Here is an 18,954-nt window from a genome sequence, read left to right on the forward strand (position 1 = left end):
TACTTAAAGACTGGATTACTGCCATGTGTTCTATGTGGGGCTTCCCTTGCATTGATCCAAAAGATGGAGTTAGTGCAGAATGCTGCAGCCTGGTTGCTGACAGGACTGAGACATTGTCAGCATATCACACCTGAGTTCAGAGATCTGCACTGGCTGCTGTTTTGCTACCAGGCCAAGTTCAGTGTGTCATTATTATATAAAGCCCTTAACAACTTGGGACCAACTTACCTGCAAGGTGGCCTTATCCCATTTATGCCCACTTGACCATTTCATTCGGCAGAACTGGCACTCTTACAGGTGCCATATAATACCCACCCTTCATTTTTAAGTAGTGTGGCAGCAACTCCCTGCCTATTCATATCAGGCAGCTGGCTTCATTGTATTCTTTTTAGCACTGGCTAAAAACATTTTTGTTTAGACAAAGATGTCCAGACTCTTAGAAAGTTGATGTGGGTTTTCAGTCTACTGTTATTCTCATCCTTCAAAAGTATTATGGTTGTTACTTTTCCTTTCTGTTACCTGCTTTGAGATTTCCTCCCCTCCCACCACCATTTTATTTTGTTTACAATCAAGCAGTTATAAATTTTATGGAACAAATAAATACGTGGAAAGGCAGTATTCTGGGTATAGGGATCCCAAACAGTATGGGGCTTTCTAGCTTAAAACCAGCACTGGGGGAATCCAACGGGCATCAAGGGAAGTTGGGAGGTTCACACGTTCTCATTCCATCCATCACTGCGTTCTGTGCTGGACTCAGTTTCCAAACCAAGAAGCAAACAGCTTCTGACCAGCTTACTCTCTGCACATTTGTCCAAGCCTCTCTTTAAAAACAAAAACAAAAAACCCACCTGAGCCAGGGATCGCCACCATTTCTGTAGTTAATTTTGCAAGTGTGTGAAATATTTACAGTCAATTGCACTGGGTGATAGGGAGTTGTAGTGTTCTGTGGGAGTGTGTGTTGAGGGGGAGGGGAAGAATTATCTCTGACTGATGTCCTCCCTCTCCTGTTTTCTTCCCATGAGCTGCACAAACATCCCCCACACCAAACCCTCTTGCTATGGATGATTCTTCCTGAACAGATTCGGGCAATTTCATGCTGCATAAACTGCCCATGATTACATTATTGCAGTATCTGGAGGTTGAGCTCCACCGCGGCCAGCATATGCTTCAAAATCCTGATGTGTTTCTGTTGCATCACAATGGAACATTGTTAAGGGGCAGCCAGGAACCGGGCTTCCCACAGTCTTAGTCTGGGGCTGTGTGCTAACCAGGGCAGACAGGAAAACATGGATAGATTTATTTATTTTTTTAAGGTGGAAAAAGAACAGGATTTTTCTTTTCTTTTGAAAGGGCTGTACTTCCGTGGGGGAGCACATGCTTCATACAAAAAGGTCTCTGGGTCCATCCTCTGCATCCTCAGATGCGGCTAGGAATGTCCCTTTCCTGAAATCCTGGAAAGCTGTTGCCAGTCAGTGTGGACTATACTGAGCTTGATGGTTGAATGGTCTGACTCAGTATCAGACAGCTTCAGATGTTCCTACTTAATTCAATCAATACTTAAGAACATAAGAAGACCCTTGCAGGATCAGGCCAATGGTCCATCTAGCCCAGCATCCTGTCCTCACAGTGGCCAACCAGATGCCTATGGGAAACTGGCATCAGAATCCGAGCACAAGAGCAGCACCCTCCCCTCCTTAAGTTTCCAGCAACTTGTATTCAGAAAGCTTTGCTGTCTCCAACTATGGAGGCAGAACATATCCATCATAGCTAACAGCTATCAGCAGCCCTCCCCTCCACGATCTTGTCTAACCCTCTTTTAAAAGCATCTAAGTTGATGGCCATCAGTGCCTCTTGTGGGAGCAAGCTCCATAGTTGAACTATGTGCTGCGTGATTCTTCAGAACAATGAGGACTAGAATCTTGCTTATTGTGGCTAGGGGAAGGAGATAGCTCAGTGGTAGAGTGCACCATTTGCATGTAGAGAACCCCAGAAGAGGCAGATTTAGGGGGGCATGACGGGTTTAGTTGCACAGTGTGCATAGTGCATCAGGAGCACTGCAGGAAGTAAATTGACACTCGTTCCAGCAACTTTTGCTTGTCGGCCTGCACAGTCCTTTTCCGTGGCCCCCAGAAGGCTGTTTAGAAGGAAACATGGCCCTTGAGGCTGAGAAGAATTGCCGAGCCCTCCATTAGATGCCCTGCCACAGCTCTGACCAACTTTGCAAGCCCTAGTTTGGAGGCTGTGACATGATTCTCACTCATCAGGCTCGCCTCTGATCCAAGCAGTACTTACCTTCTAGAATTAGAACCCTTAATTTTTATCCCTGCATTGAGCACTTGAGAAGCTGCCTTTGCTAAGCCCTTTTGAAAGGGGCTTTGGGCCTGAACAGTTTGACGGCTGAAGGACACTTTTGCTGGAAAGGGGCCCAAAGCTGATTGCTAATGGAGAGCTTTTCTTGGCTCCCACATCAGTGGGGCATGGGGAAGGAGGGAAGGTTATGGGAGCAGGAGATAATGCAAGCTCCTTCATTAAGCTGCTTTGACCTCAGGCTGCAAAGTAGGCCAGTTGTCCACGGCACTGATGGAGGAGGGTTTGGAGGGGCTTGAGTTGCATTAGCGGAGAGCTCTCCCTCACTCTCATTCTCCTCTCCGTAACCGTCCATGTAAAGGCCTGATTACACAAATGCCTTGAGAGATTAGTGGCCCGAACAGCTTTGGTGATAAATGCCTCTTTGCTGATTATCCCCCTTTGTGGAGGTGCAGAGACAGCCATGCATGGACCCTGAAGTGGCGCACAACGCCACAGCCACAGTTCCTTTGCCCCTCAATGTGACTTGTTATTTTTCCTCCCCCAGAGCTGATTTCTCTGTAGCCATGTGGGCTAGAAACCTAAATCTGAAATCAGGGGAATTTGCCATCCCTTTTAATCTTGCCATCAGTACGTCATATAAGAAGGTGTAACAGGATCCAAATATGTCTGGTCGCAGCCAGGGAGTCCCAAGCAGATTAACACAGCCATCAGAAGGAAAAGGGGCTGTGATGTTTTGCTAATAGCTAAGGTGTTGTGGTTGGGTCTGTACCCCTGAGGACTTAGTTTTATTGCTGGATCACAAAGGGAAAGCATTCATAGCTTCAAAGACAAGGGTCAAGAACTCAATACTCAAGTGTTCTATTCCAGGGTCAGAAAAGAAATTGATGTTGTTTGGTAAGGCTGCCAAGCTATGATTGAAAAGCCAATGGCTCCTTAGGCAGTTCAGAGACAGGCTGTGCTGGGTAAATCTGGGGAATGGTGGCTCAATACTACTAGGGTATCAGATTCCAATATCATTTTCTTCATAAAAGATGGCTTTACACACAGGTTCACGTCTGCCCACCCTGGCATGGCCACGAAGAGGAGATCAGAATTTTCTGTTTTAAATTGAACATACTTTAGCATGCCATCCCAAACTAACCATAACAGTGGTTAGTCTTAACTATGGTTTGTCAAAAAACAACAACCTTTGTTGACAACAACAACAGTTTGAAGTCATCTTGTTCATGCAAGCCATCATTAAGATTAACCACAGGTTATCCATGTTCAGGCATCACAGCAACCAGTCAGTGGTACAAAATGGACACAAAGCTTTTGAAATTCTTGCAAGCTGGGCCAGGCAGTGGGAGGATGCAAGCACCCAAGATCACTGCAACTTGTTTTTGTTTAGCGTTGCACCTGGTTGAAGCCACAAGGCGGTTGGCAATAGTACTGTACTTATTGAAGGCAGACTACAGGAATCCTGACTACAGGGCTTACTTATCTCCTGATTCAACCCCAAAATTTACATGTGTGGGTTTCCTGCCTGCCCCAGGAAGTGATCAGTTGTGACCTTCCTGGAGGTACTTGCAGTGTATTTGTGCATTCAAGCAATTGGCCTCAGTGACTACCCCAGACTACCCACAAATCATTCAGAGAGTGACAGCAACAGTTTTAATAACCAGGGACCACTCAAGAGTGTATTGCTTTGATACTGCATTAACTTCACTGGAATCAAGGACTGTCACTTATGCGTCACTGCAAAAGAGGTGCACATATATTCATAAACTGTGCATCTGCTCTTTTATATGCATAGGTCCAGATTTAGACATACCGTAATTGCTATAATTGAAATAGACTGCATTTCACCCTAATGGAGAAGGCTGTGACCAGGTGGCCTCTGCCTGCCAGGTGCTCACCATTGATGGACAACCACAAAGGCCCCTCCTGCTCTCCCCTCTTTGGATCTGTTAACTTTACAGCCCTTCAAAACAGAGCAGTGTCCTTCAGCCTTCAGGCCCCAGACGTTGCTGGACCAATTCAGCTCCCAGCATCCTCCCAGCAAGTAGCGAGAGAGAGAAACATTTTTCAGCTTCTCTCACAGCACTAGAATTTATAGACGGCTGATTCAGGAAGAATAAAAGAAAAGACTTTTTCCACACAGCACATTGGTACACTATGGAACTTGCTCCCATAGCAGGCAGCGATGGCCACCAACTTGGATGACTTTAAAAGAGGATTAGACATGGCTATCAAAGATTAATAGCCATGATGACTGTAGCTCCGCCTCTGTGGCTGGAGGTGGTAATGCTTCTGAATAAAAGTTGCTGGAAACCTAAGCAGGGGAGATTGCTCTTGTGCTCAGGTCCTACTTGCAGGTTTAGAATTGGGGCACCTGTTTGGGATGACATACGGGCCTTTGTTCTGATGCCGCAAGCAAGTTCTTCTGTTTTTAATTTTGGGGAAAGCTGATCTGGGTACTGTACATCCTCACCCCAGAAGCTAGTTATTTGTTTATTTCATAAAATTTATACACTGTTTGTTTGTTTGTTTGTTTGTTTATAAAAAAGCCTCAGACTGCTCTACAAAAGATAAAACAGAAAAATCAATAACAACATCACACCCATACAAAAGTTAAAATACTAAAACAGATGAAAATCACCTCAACATTCTAAGCACCTGGCTAGGCTTCTCTAAACAGGGATATTTTTAGCTGGTGAGTACAGTGAAGGCACCTGCTTGATCTCAATAGGCAGGGAGTTCCAAAGTGCAGGTGCTGCCACACTAATTCACTGAGTTGTAACGGATGTGGAATGGGTATTATGTGGCACCCTCAGCAGTGTCAATTCTGCCAAAGCAGTTGAGTGCGCACATGTTGGGGGCACTCCAGATTCAGGTGAGAGAAGATGGTTTTCTCATTGTTAGATTTTATGCAACAGGTCTGCAGCGACTTTTCCATGGAACATTTGATGGACAAAGCCTGTTCTTGCTTTTTCTTACTAGATTAATTGGGTTGTATCCAGTTCTATTATCCTAGAAAAAGAGGTGCTGGAACTCACAATGAACACCTCACTTGGAAGGGCGTATTTTAAAAGTTTAACAACCTATATTTCCATCCTTTACCACATATTTTGAGACTTTAAAACTCTGCTGGGGTTCTCTCAACAAAGAGTATGGGCCTCAAACTTGGATCTTGGCATCCAGGAATTCTTATTTTCTCTCTCTTTCGCACCAGTAAATATTAGCCAGTCAGTCCATATGCCAATGTTTGTCAAGTTCAATGTACTGATGGGCTTAACATATGAGGTAAATAGAACTAACTCTCTTCCCTGCTTTGCTGCCTGGGGGCAATTCTCACTCGCTGCAGGCGAGTAGCTATTTCAGAGCCTCAAAGAATCGTGAACGTTCTGTACATATTTTTTTGTTGTTACACATCTCCCCTTCTCTTTTCACTTGGCTTTCAAGCTGCAGGTGAATTGTGTAAGTTTTTTGACCAGTAACTAGAGCTTTTAGACTATCATTGAAACAAGAGTTGGGGTAAAAATACAAGTCAAAACCAAAACAGGAAACATAAATGGCCATGTCTGGGGGGATATTGCAACCCACTAGTTAAACACTAGTGTCACTTCTGAAAAAGAAAGAAAGGAAGGAAGGAAGGAAGAAAAGGTGTCATGACAGTGCAGTCAAACAGAATTGACTCAGAGGGTCAAAGGAGCAAAACCTAAGTTTGTCTTAACATGTTAGTGATGTGTAAGAGGTTCTGTCAGAAGCCTACCTTGATTTCTTGTACAAGAAGAAAATTCTCTCTCCTTCACTCATGAGGTTCTGGCTATCCTCAAAAGTCCATGTTGGGACTGAGAGAGCTGGATTGGAATTGATCATCTGAGGAACATAATGTAGAATCATAGAATTGCAGAGTTGGAAGGAGGACCCAAGGGTCATCTAGTCCAGCCCACTGCAATGCAGGAATCACAGCTAAATAATCCCTGACAGACGACTACCTAACCTATGTTTAAAGACTTCAGATGAAGAAGCTAAAAAAATGAATTTCAAAAGGGACAAATGTAAGGTTCTGCACTTAGGCAGGAAGAAGCAGCTGCACAAATATAAGATGGGTGACACCTGGCTTACTAGCAGTACATGTGAAAAGGATTTAAGGGTCTTGGTAGACCACAAGCTTAACATGAATCAACTGTATGATGCAGCAGCAAAAAGGTGCTGGTACTCACAATGAAGTTGTTACAGCAAGTGCCACACATTTAACCAGTGCTTTACATCTAGGAAAATGGTGCCAGTATTGCAGAGGATGTTGACAAGCTGGAATATATGCAATGGAGGGCAACCAAGATGATCAGGGGGCTGGGAACCAAGCCTTACGAGGAACAGCTGAAGGAGCTGGGTATGTTTAGCATGGAGAAAAGAAGATCTGAAGGGTTGTCACATGGAAAACTGAGCAAGCTTGTCTTCTGATGCTCCAGAGGGTAGGACCTGAACCAAACGATTAAAATCCCATGAAAGGAGATTCTGATTAAACATTACAAAGGAGTTTCTGACGGTAAGTGCTGTTGGACATTGGTGGCTCTCCTTCATTGGAGGTATCCAAACAGAGATTGGATGGCCATCTGTCAAGGATTCTTTAGCTGTGATCCCTGCATTGCAAAAGTTGGACTAGATTATCCTTTGAATCTCTTCCAACTCTACAATTCTATGCTTCTATGGTCAAACACACTGGGACCCTGCCAGAGAAGGGCAGGAAATAAATTTGATGATGATGATGATGAAGAACAATGGGATATGTGAAGGCTATTGTGGAATGATCCAAAGGTGTGGACAAAGAGTTTCTGCAGGATATGGAAGAGGACAGCAAACCAATACAGGGATTTGAAATAGAATATTTATGATTATAGGTGGGAACAATTTTGGCAATGAACTATTTGATATTGCCATGACCAAGGAAGACTAGGAAGCAACAATGCAGCAGAAGGCAAGAAGAGTTCTAAAAGATGGAGAGGAGATGGGTTTTTGCAAAAGTGTGTAATTTATGTAAGAAGTTCACACACAATGCTCACAACAGGACCAAATGAGATGGAACAGACCTTGGCTTGAGTGCCATCGAGACCAAAATGGAGCATAATTTGCAGCTTGTCCTACCATAAGTCCGAAGCCCTGAAATGCATTTATCTGGGCCCTCTTTCGCATCTTTGCCCTGCGTGGTCCGTCTGATGCTCAAGGTCTGGATTTAGCCATGACATGTCTAGCATGCTGACAGACTTGTTGAGGCATTTTGCTGCCAGCGTGTTGCCTTGATGTTAAAACTATTTTCTCCTCAAAGCTGAGAGGATCCTGCTGACTGGGCTGGCTTTAAATAGGCACATAAGTATTGGAGTTATCATCTCCCACTGCCCTTTGAGAAGTCGCTGTTTCAGTCCTTGGAGCACTTTTGAAGCTGTGAGAAGGTACGGAGAAAGGTGGCCTTTCTTAACCTTTTCATGAGTGACTCCATCCTTTTCTCCTTCAACTCTTTTTCTCCAACCCAGATAGCAGTGAGGGGGAAACAGGGATGAGGTTGCCATTTAATTTTAATGATTTTATTAAGGTTATGTTATTACAATTCATTGTCAAAACTATTATATATGAAACATTCTTGTTTCCTAAGAAGAAAAAGAATGAAATATAAAGGGGAAAGAAAAAAGGAAGTGTATAAGGAGGGGAAGAGATCAGGGGGTTTTTTCCAGCCAGAACTCGCCAGAACTGTTCCAGCATCTCTCAAGTGGGCAATACTGCCATTATAAGAGAACAAGGGAGGTGTTCATAGTGAGTTCCCGCACCTCTTTTTCTTGAAAAATAGCACTGGAAGGGATAATAGAACAAACAACAAAAATTCTATAGTGTTGTGAATAAATTAAAGGGGGAAAATATATAATCATTTACACTGGCATTCCAGAAACATAAGAATAAGGCCCAACACGGCTTAATAAATTTGCTTTCTTGATTATTATGTATTGCATTTTTATTATACAGTATTGTTATGAGGGGGTGTGGCAGACTCCCCATAGTCTCTACATTCAGTGGAGTGGCAGAATCTGAGCAAAATCATAAATTCCTGAATTTAGCAAGAGCTGGGAATAACATCAGCAAACTTCTTCATGAAGCCAGCTTGGTAATGCCTTGCTGGGGGTGCGCCATTGAAGAAACGATGGCGCTGATAGCCAGCTGTCAGCCCTCAATGGAAGTCATCAACCAGGCAGAAGGCTCTGCCAGTCACAGAAGGAAGTTGCCAGGGTAACAAGGGAGGTGATGTCACCACAGGAAGGGAGGGTGTCCTTTTAAAACTGATGATCTGGGAGCAGGGGTTTCTGGGAAGAAGGAACAGGAAGTGGGCAGAACTCTATGCAGGGACTGAAGGCCAGCAAACTAAAGGGCTGGGCGGGAGCAGGCCACTAACAGAGAGATGCGGGGATGGGGCTTAAGGTGCCTCTAAATCCAGTGCTGCGCTGCTTGGAAGGACAACCCCTCTTGGGATCTCTCTCTCTCTCTCTCTAACTCAGGTGTAAATATGTGTGAATAAACCATATTTCTAAGACACTGCAGTCTCCGTTGTACCTGATTTTTCCCAAGTAAATGCAAACTCTGGTTAATTTCCAAGAACCTTGAAATCTCTTGCTGCCACTCAGTAGAGGTTGGGGTGGCCGGTAACAATATGTAAGTTTTATAATTAAGACAGGTTTGCCAGGTTTTCCTTAACTGATCAGATATGGCAAGAGGGTCTTTATGTTTCTACTTTGGGGCAATACACTGTTTTGCTGTTGTTAGCGGTGTAGTAGTCAGCTGGAAATAAGTACTAATTACTTTAGAGTGAAGCATCAACAGGAGAGTTATTTTAAGGTTTCTCGGGAGACATTGTCATTTAATTTGAAAAAGCATGTGGCAGGGGGGAAATGGCTGCCTTCGCTAATTACAAGTGCATCAGAAAACCAATTCCTCTTGAGCATCATATCTTTTGTCAGAAGGGGAAAGTCTAAAAACATCTGAAGTTGCTTTATACCGAGTGAGACCAATGAACTCAGTCCTGTATGGGCGGACTGGCAGCAACTCACCAGGAATGCAGACATGAATCTTTCCCCTGGCCTACCTGGAGATGCCACTGGGGATTAAGCTTGGGACCTTCTGCATGTAAAGCAGATGCTTTACTACTAAGCTACCACCTGTCCCCTAAAAATAAAATAAGATTCTAGTCCTCATGGTTCTGAATAAAAGGCTGAATTAAATAAGAACACAGGTCCATCAGGAGTGCTGTTGTCTGCACTCACTGGCCACAGCACTCCAGGGTTTCGGGCAGCCCTAGCTGGAAATGTTAATAATAATAATAATAATAATAATAATAATAATAATAATAATAATAATACCCTGTCCACCTGGCTGGATTTCCCCAGCCACTCTGGGCGGCTCCCAACAGAATATTTAAAATGCAATACAATGTTGGGGATTGAACCCAGGACCTGCTCTACTCCTGAGTTACTGTGGTCACACAGATTGAATCTCAGGTGCTCCTTTTTGCATGTGGCGCAATGTGGATTTATGTGGCTTGTGCCATTCTTTGAATCCATACAAAGCTTGCATCCAATTTGTGCTCAGTTTATTTGTCAGAGGAGGAAACCAGCAAGCCCTCAAGAAGCTGAGTGAATCTCCTTCCTCAGCATGTCATGGGCTTCGCTGGCAACCTGAGCTGTAGATGAAGAAATTATATGATCTCATCCAAAGGGATTTATAGAGCAGCATGAGCAATTTAACCTATGTCCTGGCTCCCAGTAGGCTTTCAGAAACTGTGGAGTGGGGAGCATGTTGACACAGTGTGAGAGACACAACCTGTTTATATCCTGATCTGGTTCAGACAAATTGATTTGACTGTCCTGGAGTAAGCATGGATTAAAAAAGAGAAAATAGCCACACATTTATCAGAGCAGTTCCACAAGCAGGGCTACTGGAGTAATTGTATTTGGTTCAAATTTAAAGATCCGCCCACCTAATTTGCAATATGTGAGCCAGTGTGATGTAGTGGTTAAAGTGGCAGATTAGGGCCTAGGACCCAGGTTTGAATCCCCACTTGGCCATGAAGCTCATTTGAGTGACCCCGGGCCAGTCTCTCAGCCTAACCTACCTCACAGGGTTGTTGTGGGGATTAAATAAGGAGGGGGGAGAACCATGTATGCCGCTTTGAGATCCTTGGAAAAGAATGTGGGATAGAAATACAACAAATAAACACAGTTATTGATCAGCACCCACAGTTAAATTTTGCAACACACTTCTCTGGCCAAATATTGTGTACAAAAATGCATATAATAGGGTAAAGTGTGCATAAATGTGTGGAGAGTAGTCGTGGATATAGCACACCCAAGTGCATTTTATTGTAACGTGTGTGGATTCAAATGAAGGTACAAATAAATAAATGTACAAATATACATATAAATAAATGAATGTTAAATAAATAAATAAATAGCAATTTTTAATAGCTAGCTAGCTGTGTGTGTACATAAAAATGTATCCAAACTTGGTAGCAGGGCGGTTGGGAAAATGAGAAAGTGAGAAAAACAAAAACTGACATCCTCATGCATAAGTTTCCTTCCTTTTTAGTTTTTCTTGAAGAGCTCCAGAGCCTTCAAAACCCACCTTTCAATTCCTCCCTCACACACTGATGTCTGCTCATTTGGGCTCACCTCATTTACCTCACAGAATTGCCTTAGTGAAACTCAGGTTTCCCGCCTTAAAAATATATATATTAAGAAAATAGCTTTAAACCTTTTAAGAACTACATCGCCAATCACTGTCTGCTCATAGGATCCCATTTCGTTTCCCTCACAGAATTGCTCTTGCTACATGTTCCTGAGGATCTGGGTTCAGTTTCTCACCATTTTTTTTTTGTTTTTAAAAGAGCATCAGGGTGTTCAACAATTGCAGGCAAAATTTGAACATGCATAATTTCCCCCTCCAGTAGAGAGAAGAATTTCTGGTATTTAAGTAACTGTTAAACACAGAGAGAAGCTCTGACAGGCAAACAATACAGCTGGTCACCAACAGGGACTGTCCCGCTTTTGGACACAAAACTGCAGCCCTCTCCCCACATCCATAAGGACCTAATTCTTGCTCTCAGCTGAAGCTGGAGTTCCCTAGGCCCCATCATCCATTCCTTCACACAGCTCTCTGATTCCTTAAGCCATGGACTTAAAGAGACACTGGGTAATTTGCTTTTCTGGAAAGGTGCCATTCACAGCCAAGCAACCGCCTTTTCTAACTCATGTCCTCATTTTCTAGGGTAACAAAGGGCCTACAGGTTATATAACTGCAACTATCAGGATTATCAAGTCAGCTTTGTATACTTGGATTTTTTTTTTATGTTGACTTTCTCCAGTTTCACCTTCTTAGAAACGGAGGTGAGGCCTGGCTTGGCCTGGCCTAGTCTGACCGATGAGGGATTCCCTTAGTCCTCTCACAAAGCACCAGCATGCTGACTCTGCACAAACAACTTGCTGCCTTATTTATTGGCACTTATGGACTACTTGTCTTCCTACAGATATAAAAATGTAAGGCTGCCAACGTGCAGCCCCCATTGGAGGAGTTGTAGTGCCACACCACAATTCTGGATTTGCGTGAAGTTGGTGGGCAGGGGAGCAAAAGAGGAGGCAAGTTTTTAAATGGTGGTTTTAAACAACAGCATGGGTTTAAATAAAGCTGTTTAATGTGGTATCGTAGTGCTTTAAATGTATGGCGTGAATGTGATCTTAAGTCAGAGTCACTTTCAAGATGATCAATGGCCTGGAAACCAAACATTATGAGGAACAGTTGAGGGAGTTGGGTATGTTTAGAGGAGACGAAGCGGAGATAGGACAGTCATTTTCAAATATCTAAGCTAAAGGGCTTTCACATGGAAGATGGAACAAGCTTGTTTTCTCCTGCTCCAAAGGCCAGAACCAGAACCAATGGTTTCAAGTTACAAGAAAGGAGATTCTGAATAAACATCAGGAAGAACTTCCTGGTAGTAGGAGCTGTTCAAGAGTGGAACAGACTCCCTTGGGAGGTTGTGGACTCTCCTTCCTTGGAGATTTTTAAGCCGAGGTTGGGTGGCCACCTATCATGGAAGCTTTAGTGGAGATTCCTGCATTGCAGGGGGTTGGACTAGATGACCCTGAGAGTGCCTTCCAACTCTACAATTCCATGATTCTATGAAATGCAAAGTGAACAAAATTTATCCCTATCCCTATCTGGCAGGAGGAAAGACAGCAAAACAAAAATGTTATGTTGTTTATTCAGATAAGCCAAACAATCCCAGGCTTTATTTTCTCACCTCGGGGTAACCTGGCTGTCCGTAATATCATGCCCATGTGATTTTACCACACACCAGGTGCAGAAGGTGTGATAAAATGGTTTGCCTCTCTGGCAGCTCTTAATTTTACAATCCACTCTCATTTTCAACCCAAACGCTTCCATCGCCACTAGCCACAGTGTTGATGGCAGAGATTGTGTCTGCAAGTCAAGAAAAATGGATGGGTCCCAAGTGACACCCTCTGCTTCTCCTCTTAACTAACGAGCTGCGATTGAGTCCCCAAACAATTTGTTCTGACAGGTCTTTTGCTCCTGACCAGTGTCTATAATAGATGTGTGCGAGATTGGCTTGAGCAGAGCAGGGAGAAGATATTATTCACATCCCTCATTTCCTCATGAAAAGGGTGCTGGGCAAATCGTACATGATGTTTTGTCAGGGATCTGGATTGGAGGAGCCGCCATGAATCAGGCCTCTGACCTGGCGATCGTAGTGTATGCTTGTAGACATCTGCCAAGCTGTCACCAGCATCACACTGTCTCCTGGCCCTGATTTCAGTAGAAAGACATATGCAGATGGCTCTGTCATGTCACCATGGCTACTGAAGTGTAGGTGGGTTCAGGCATAACCTAAAGACCAGATTTCAGCTCAAAGGGATTTATTGTAGCAACAGGAACAAGACTGACAGGGCCCAGTATATATATCTTAAGACGGCTCAGGAGAAACACAAACTCCACCTGTGATAGGTTGCCTTAATGCTGCAATTAGGGAATCACAACACTGGCCTATCTCAGCAGGGATTGGTTGCCTGCCAGCTATTAACAATGTTATTGGAGGGTTTTAGACTCCTCTCTGTCTTTTGTTATGCAGATTGTTCCTGAGTTCCTAGGCCTGTAATGCATGGATACAGCCTAGCTTTGGTCTACAGTGCCTGGATACATAACAGCTTCTTAACTGCCCACCTTCCCTGTAGGCTCCAGTAAACAAAATATGATCCCTCACTCAGTTTTCACTATGCAATCATTTAATATGTAGAGTTGGAAAAGGTTCAGAAAAGGGCGAGCAAAATGATCAAGGAGATGGAGTGCCTCTCTGATGAGGAAAAGTTGCAGCGCTGGGGACTTTTTAGAGGAAAGACGTTAGAGGTGGCATGATAGAATTTTATAAAATTATGCATGGCATGGAGAAAGTGCAGAGATAAAATTCTTCCCCTGGAAACTGGAAGATTCAGGACAAATAAAAGGAAGAAATTCTACATGCAATGGAACACTCCCACAGGAGGCAGTGATGGCCACGAACTTGGATAGCTCTAGACAAATTCATGGAGAATAATTTTATCAGTCTTTATTAGCCAGAATGACTTGTACCTCCACTGTTGGAGGCAGCATGTCTCTGAATGCTGAGTGCTGGGAATCACAAGGGGGAAGAATGCTGTTGTGTTCAGGTCTTGCATGCAGGCTACTCGCAGGTCTCTGATATTGCTGACACAATGTCCCTTTATGGATATGCCACCACGATGCATGAAAATAAAAAGAGCCAGAGGCCCAGCTATCCCAGCATCTTGTTCTCACAATTGCCAACCTCTGGGAAACCTGCAAAAGAACCTGAGTTGCAATAGCAACTCTCCCCTCTTATGCTTCCCAGTTATTGGTATTCAGAAGCAAAGGAGGGAGAAATCAAAATAGCTGTGTTGGATTAGGTACCGTATTTTTCGCTCTATTGGACGCACCGGACCACAGGACGCACCTAGTTTTTAGAGGGGGAAATCAAGGAAAAAAATATTATCCCTCCCCCCAGCCCCAAAGAGCAACGGACAGGCTGCGCACAGCCTGTCTGCTTCTCCCAGAGCTTCTCGGGGCTGCGGGGGAAGCCCGGGTCCCCCCACCAGCCCCAAAGAGCAAAGAAGCCAAGACAGCGCACGGGATCCATAGCCGCGCAACCTCTCCAGCCAGGAGCTAAACCTCTCCAGCGCGGCGAAAGAAGAAGACAAGGCAGTCCAGGGCAGGCACTCACTGCCCTGGCTTCCTCTTTAGCCTTGCACAGCATCTTTAGTCTTGCACAATGGGATGGATTGCGCCCGCTGTCCACCGGGGCTGGACTAGATGACTCCTGGGGTTCCCTTCCAACCTTGCAATTCTATGACCTCGGAAGGTGTTTGGGGTCTCCACCACTGGAGGCTTTTAAGCAGCGGTTGGGGGACCATCTGCCTGGCGTTCTTTAGCTGTGATTCCTACATTGTGAGGGGGCTGAGCTAGATGACCCTCAGGTGGCCCTCCCAACTCTATACAGTCCTACAGTTCTGCAGCAGGAGATCCACAGCCACTTAGAATCATAGAATCATAAAATTGGAAGAGACCACAAGGGCCATAGAGTCCAACCCCCTGCCAAGCAGGAAACACCATCAGAGCACTTCACACAATGCCCACACCATCAGAGCACTTCACACAATGCCCACTCCCAATTTTCATCTGAGAGACATGTGGCTTCAGTGTCTAGGTAGGTTCCCCCCCTACTTGCCACACTTCCCCCACCTCACTTAAGCTGAGGGAATTCCTGCCCAGAGAAGCTCCCAGGTGAGGCAAGGGTTAAGATCTACCTCTGGTAGATCTCTTGCGGCTGGAGAGGCACGCAAGGCTAAAGAGGAAGCCAGGGCAGTGAACGGGATGGATCGCTCCCTCTTTAGCCTTGCGAAGCCTCCTCCCCCCTCCCGCTGGAGAGGCGCGCAAGTCTAAAGAGGAAGCCAAGGCAGCGAACGGGATGGATCGCGCTCGCTGCCCTGGCTTCCCCTTTAGACTTGCGAAGACTCCCCACCCCCACCCCCGGAGAGGCGCGCAAGTCTAAAGGGGAAGCCAGGCAGCGAACGGGATGGATCGCGCTCGCTGCCCTGGCTTCCCCTTTAGACTTGCGAAGCCTCCCACCCCACCCCCCACCCCCGAGAGGCGCGCAATCTAAAGGGGAAGCCAGGCAGCGAGCGCGATCCATCCCGTTCGCTGCCTGGCTTCCCCTTTAGACTTGCGAAGCCTCCCACCCACCCCCCACCCCCGGAGAGGCGCGCAAGTCTAAAGGGGAAGCCAGGCAGCGAACGGGATGGATCGCGCTCGCTGCCCTGGCTTCCCCTTTAGACTTGCGAAGACTCCCACCCCCACCCCCACCCCCGGAGAGGCGCGCAAGTCTAAAGGGGAAGCCAGGCAGCGAGCGCGATCCATCCCGTTCGCTGCCTGGCTTCCCCTTTAGACTTGCGAAGACTCCCACCCCCACCCCCACCCCCGGAGAGGCGCGCAAGTCTAAAGAGGAAGCCAGGGCAGCGAACGGGATGCATCGCGCTCGCTGCCCTGGCTTCCTCTTTAGCCTTGCGAAGCCTCCCACCCCCACCACCCCCGCTGGAGAGGCGCGCAAGTCTAAAGAGGAAGCCAGGGCAGCGAACGGGATGCATCGCGCTCGCTGCCCTGGCTTCCTCTTTAGCCTTGCGAAGCCTCCCCCCGGCTGGAGAGGTTGTGCAAGGCTTTTCTAGAGGAGGGAGAAGGGACTGACTGGCGGCGTCAGTCCCTTCTCCCTCTTGGGGAAAAGCCCGCAAGAGCCGCGCGAAGCTTGTGTGGGGCTCTTGAGGGCTTTTCCTGCCTGCCTCCTCCCTGCATTCGCTCTATAGGACGCACAGACTTTTCCCCTTAGTTTTTAAGACGGGAAAAGTGCGTCCTATGGTGCGAAAAATACGGTATGTGCCATTTAGTCCAGCATCCACTTCTCACAGGGGCCAACAAGGTGCCTCAATGGAAGAAAGTGTGCAAGCAGGACCCAAGCACAACAGCACTCTCCCCTTCTGTAGCTTCCAGCATCTGGTATACAGAAACATTGCTGCCTCTAACATTTGAACATGCCCATTATGGCTAGTAGCAGCAATGCTCCTTCCATGGCTGTGTGTACAGTGGACACTCGGGTTGCGGATGTGATCTGTGCAGGGTGCACGTTCGCAACCCGCAGCTGTGCGTCTGCACACGCGCGGGTTGCAATCCAGAGCTTCTGCTCATGTGCGACCGCTGAAACGCGGAAGTAACCTATTCTGGTACTTCCAGGTTTCGGCAGTCCATAACCCGAAAAAAACGCAACCTGAAGCGTCTGTAACCCGAGGTATGACTGTATTCCTTGTACACCGTTTTGAAATCTGAAGAGTGCCAACTTTTGACAAGAGTGATTTTTCTACCACTTCCTAAAGCCAGTTCTCAGTAGCTGCCTGTCTGTAGGTATCTCCTACTTCAGCTAACTTTCTGACTATTCGAGTTCTCGGATGAAGCTGCTCTTGTCACGATTGTGATTTTTCTGCTCCTGTCTCGTTGCCTCACTGTTTTGGCATTTCTTCAGCCTCGTTCATTAATTTCTCCAGGCTGGCGTTGTTGACACAAACTAGCCCCCAATCTAGCATCTTTGCCATAGACATGAATTGCTGTGATGACCCCAGCGCTCTCTGGGAAGGTCACATCTATGACTCTCCTCCCAGAGGGGAAACTTGTTAAATTTCTGCCAATGACTTCATCTTCCCTTTAGAAAATGGCAGGTCAGGAGATGGAATTGCGTGTTAAGAGCCACTGATAAACCTTCAGTCACTTTGTTGTGTCTTAAGTTCAAACACCCTTAGGGCACTTCATGTGGATCAGTTACTTCTTAATATCACTTAGCCACCCTGTTATGTTCCTGGGTACTTCTGCCGATGAACTCTTTAGCCCAGCTGAAAGTTTTGCTTTCTTGCCATTTGCTGAAAGTGGAATGAAAACCCCACTACTTCATTATCCAGGACTGATGATCTACTTCTGAACTTTTAAGAAATCAGCCTTTTAGTTTGGCAGCACCCATGGTTTGGAACTCCCTGCCTATTAACATCAGGCATGCACTTTTGCTGTACATTTTTCTGCACCTGCTAAAAACGTATTTGTTCTAACAATCCTGTCCAGACATGTAGAAGCTGATGTGTTTAAATCTAGTTTTAACTTAAACTGTTGGTTTTAATAGTATTTTGATTTTTTTAACATTCATGTTTTCAATTTTTTATGATCATTTTAATGTTTGTTTGCAAACCGCATAGAGGTTCTACCTACAATTAAGTGGCACATATTTTGGAAGGGCTCAGAGGTTGAGTACGCGCTTTGCATGGAGAATTCCCAATGCAATTTTCCAGGTAAGGTTGGGAGTGTCCCCTGCCTGAAACCCTGGAGATGGTTTGGGGAGAGTCAGTGTAGACAATACTGGGGTAGATGGACCAACGTTTTGACTCGATATGAGGCATCACTTCCTATGTTTTTATTTCAATCAGCTCCTTATTCAGAACCATGAGGATTAGGACCTTAATTCTAGGGAAAGGCTGTACCTCAAGGACAGAACCATGTTCAATCTCCAGGTACAGCTGTTGGTAAAATAGAGCCAGATGAATCAGTTGTCTGAATCCAAGTCTAAAGCACCTTCATATGTACACAGGTGCTGTGCAGGAAATAAACCAGAGCACTCTCCAAGGCTGGGCTCTTCTTTCTGGGAAACCACATTTCTCCCCTGAGCTCAAAATGCAAGACAGAGCCATGGGCAAAATGAGGGTATGGTCTTGCTTATAAAAGTGTTGTGGGTTCCTAATGAACTGTGAGAGTCTTTCTCCATGCACAGCTCTGCCCCCACCTTCTCGGCTATCTGCTTGTCACACCAAGCCGCAATGAAATCTAGAAACTAATTCTATGCCTAGAGATAAACAAACAGAACATCATGCTGGCATACAGACCATCAAGTTTAGTACACAAACACTGTTTTTTATGTGTGCTCCATTAATAATAAAGTCAGCATTATCGCAATATTTTGCATTTACTCTTGTATATATTTATTTCCCATCTGCTCCTCTCCAGAAATGAGTTTATTTTACATCAGCATGATAATGCCAGGGAAGGTTTGTTTTATGTATATTATTTCAGAACCCCAAAACATAGAACCAAGTACAGTGATAGCAAATGCCGTTTGTTCTTCGTTAAGTCCTACCTACTAAAAAAATAAAAATCGAAATCTCATTCCATCTGTGTCTTCCCTAAAATGTTATTGTCGAATCCAACTAAGTTCTAGTTAGAGTAGACCCAGTGAAATTAATTACAGTGGAATCCAACTCCCTTCAGCCCCAGCCAACATAGCCAACAATCTAGGTTGATGGAAGTTGTTGGCAACATTCATTCACAGCACACATTTAAAGCATTATGATACCACTTGAGACAGCTGTGCCTTCTCCAAATAATTCTGGGAGCTATAGTTCATTAAGGGTGCTGAGAGTTGTTAGGAGACTCCCTTTTCCCCTCACAGAGCTACAATTTCTAGGGTAGTTTAACAATCTG

At 45.3% G+C, this 18,954-nt stretch overlaps 1 protein-coding gene across 3 annotated transcripts in view; it reads right to left on the reverse strand.

Annotated features, from left to right (window-relative positions):
• FIBCD1 (fibrinogen C domain containing 1) overlaps positions 1-18,954 on the reverse strand; it is a 74,448-nt gene that overhangs the window by 7,653 nt on the left and 47,841 nt on the right. The window lies entirely within an intron of this gene.

Source organism: Podarcis liolepis (assembly GCF_965112155.1).
Source record: "Podarcis liolepis genome assembly, chromosome: Z".
In the NCBI taxonomy this organism is placed as follows: Eukaryota; Metazoa; Chordata; class Lepidosauria; order Squamata; family Lacertidae; genus Podarcis; species Podarcis liolepis.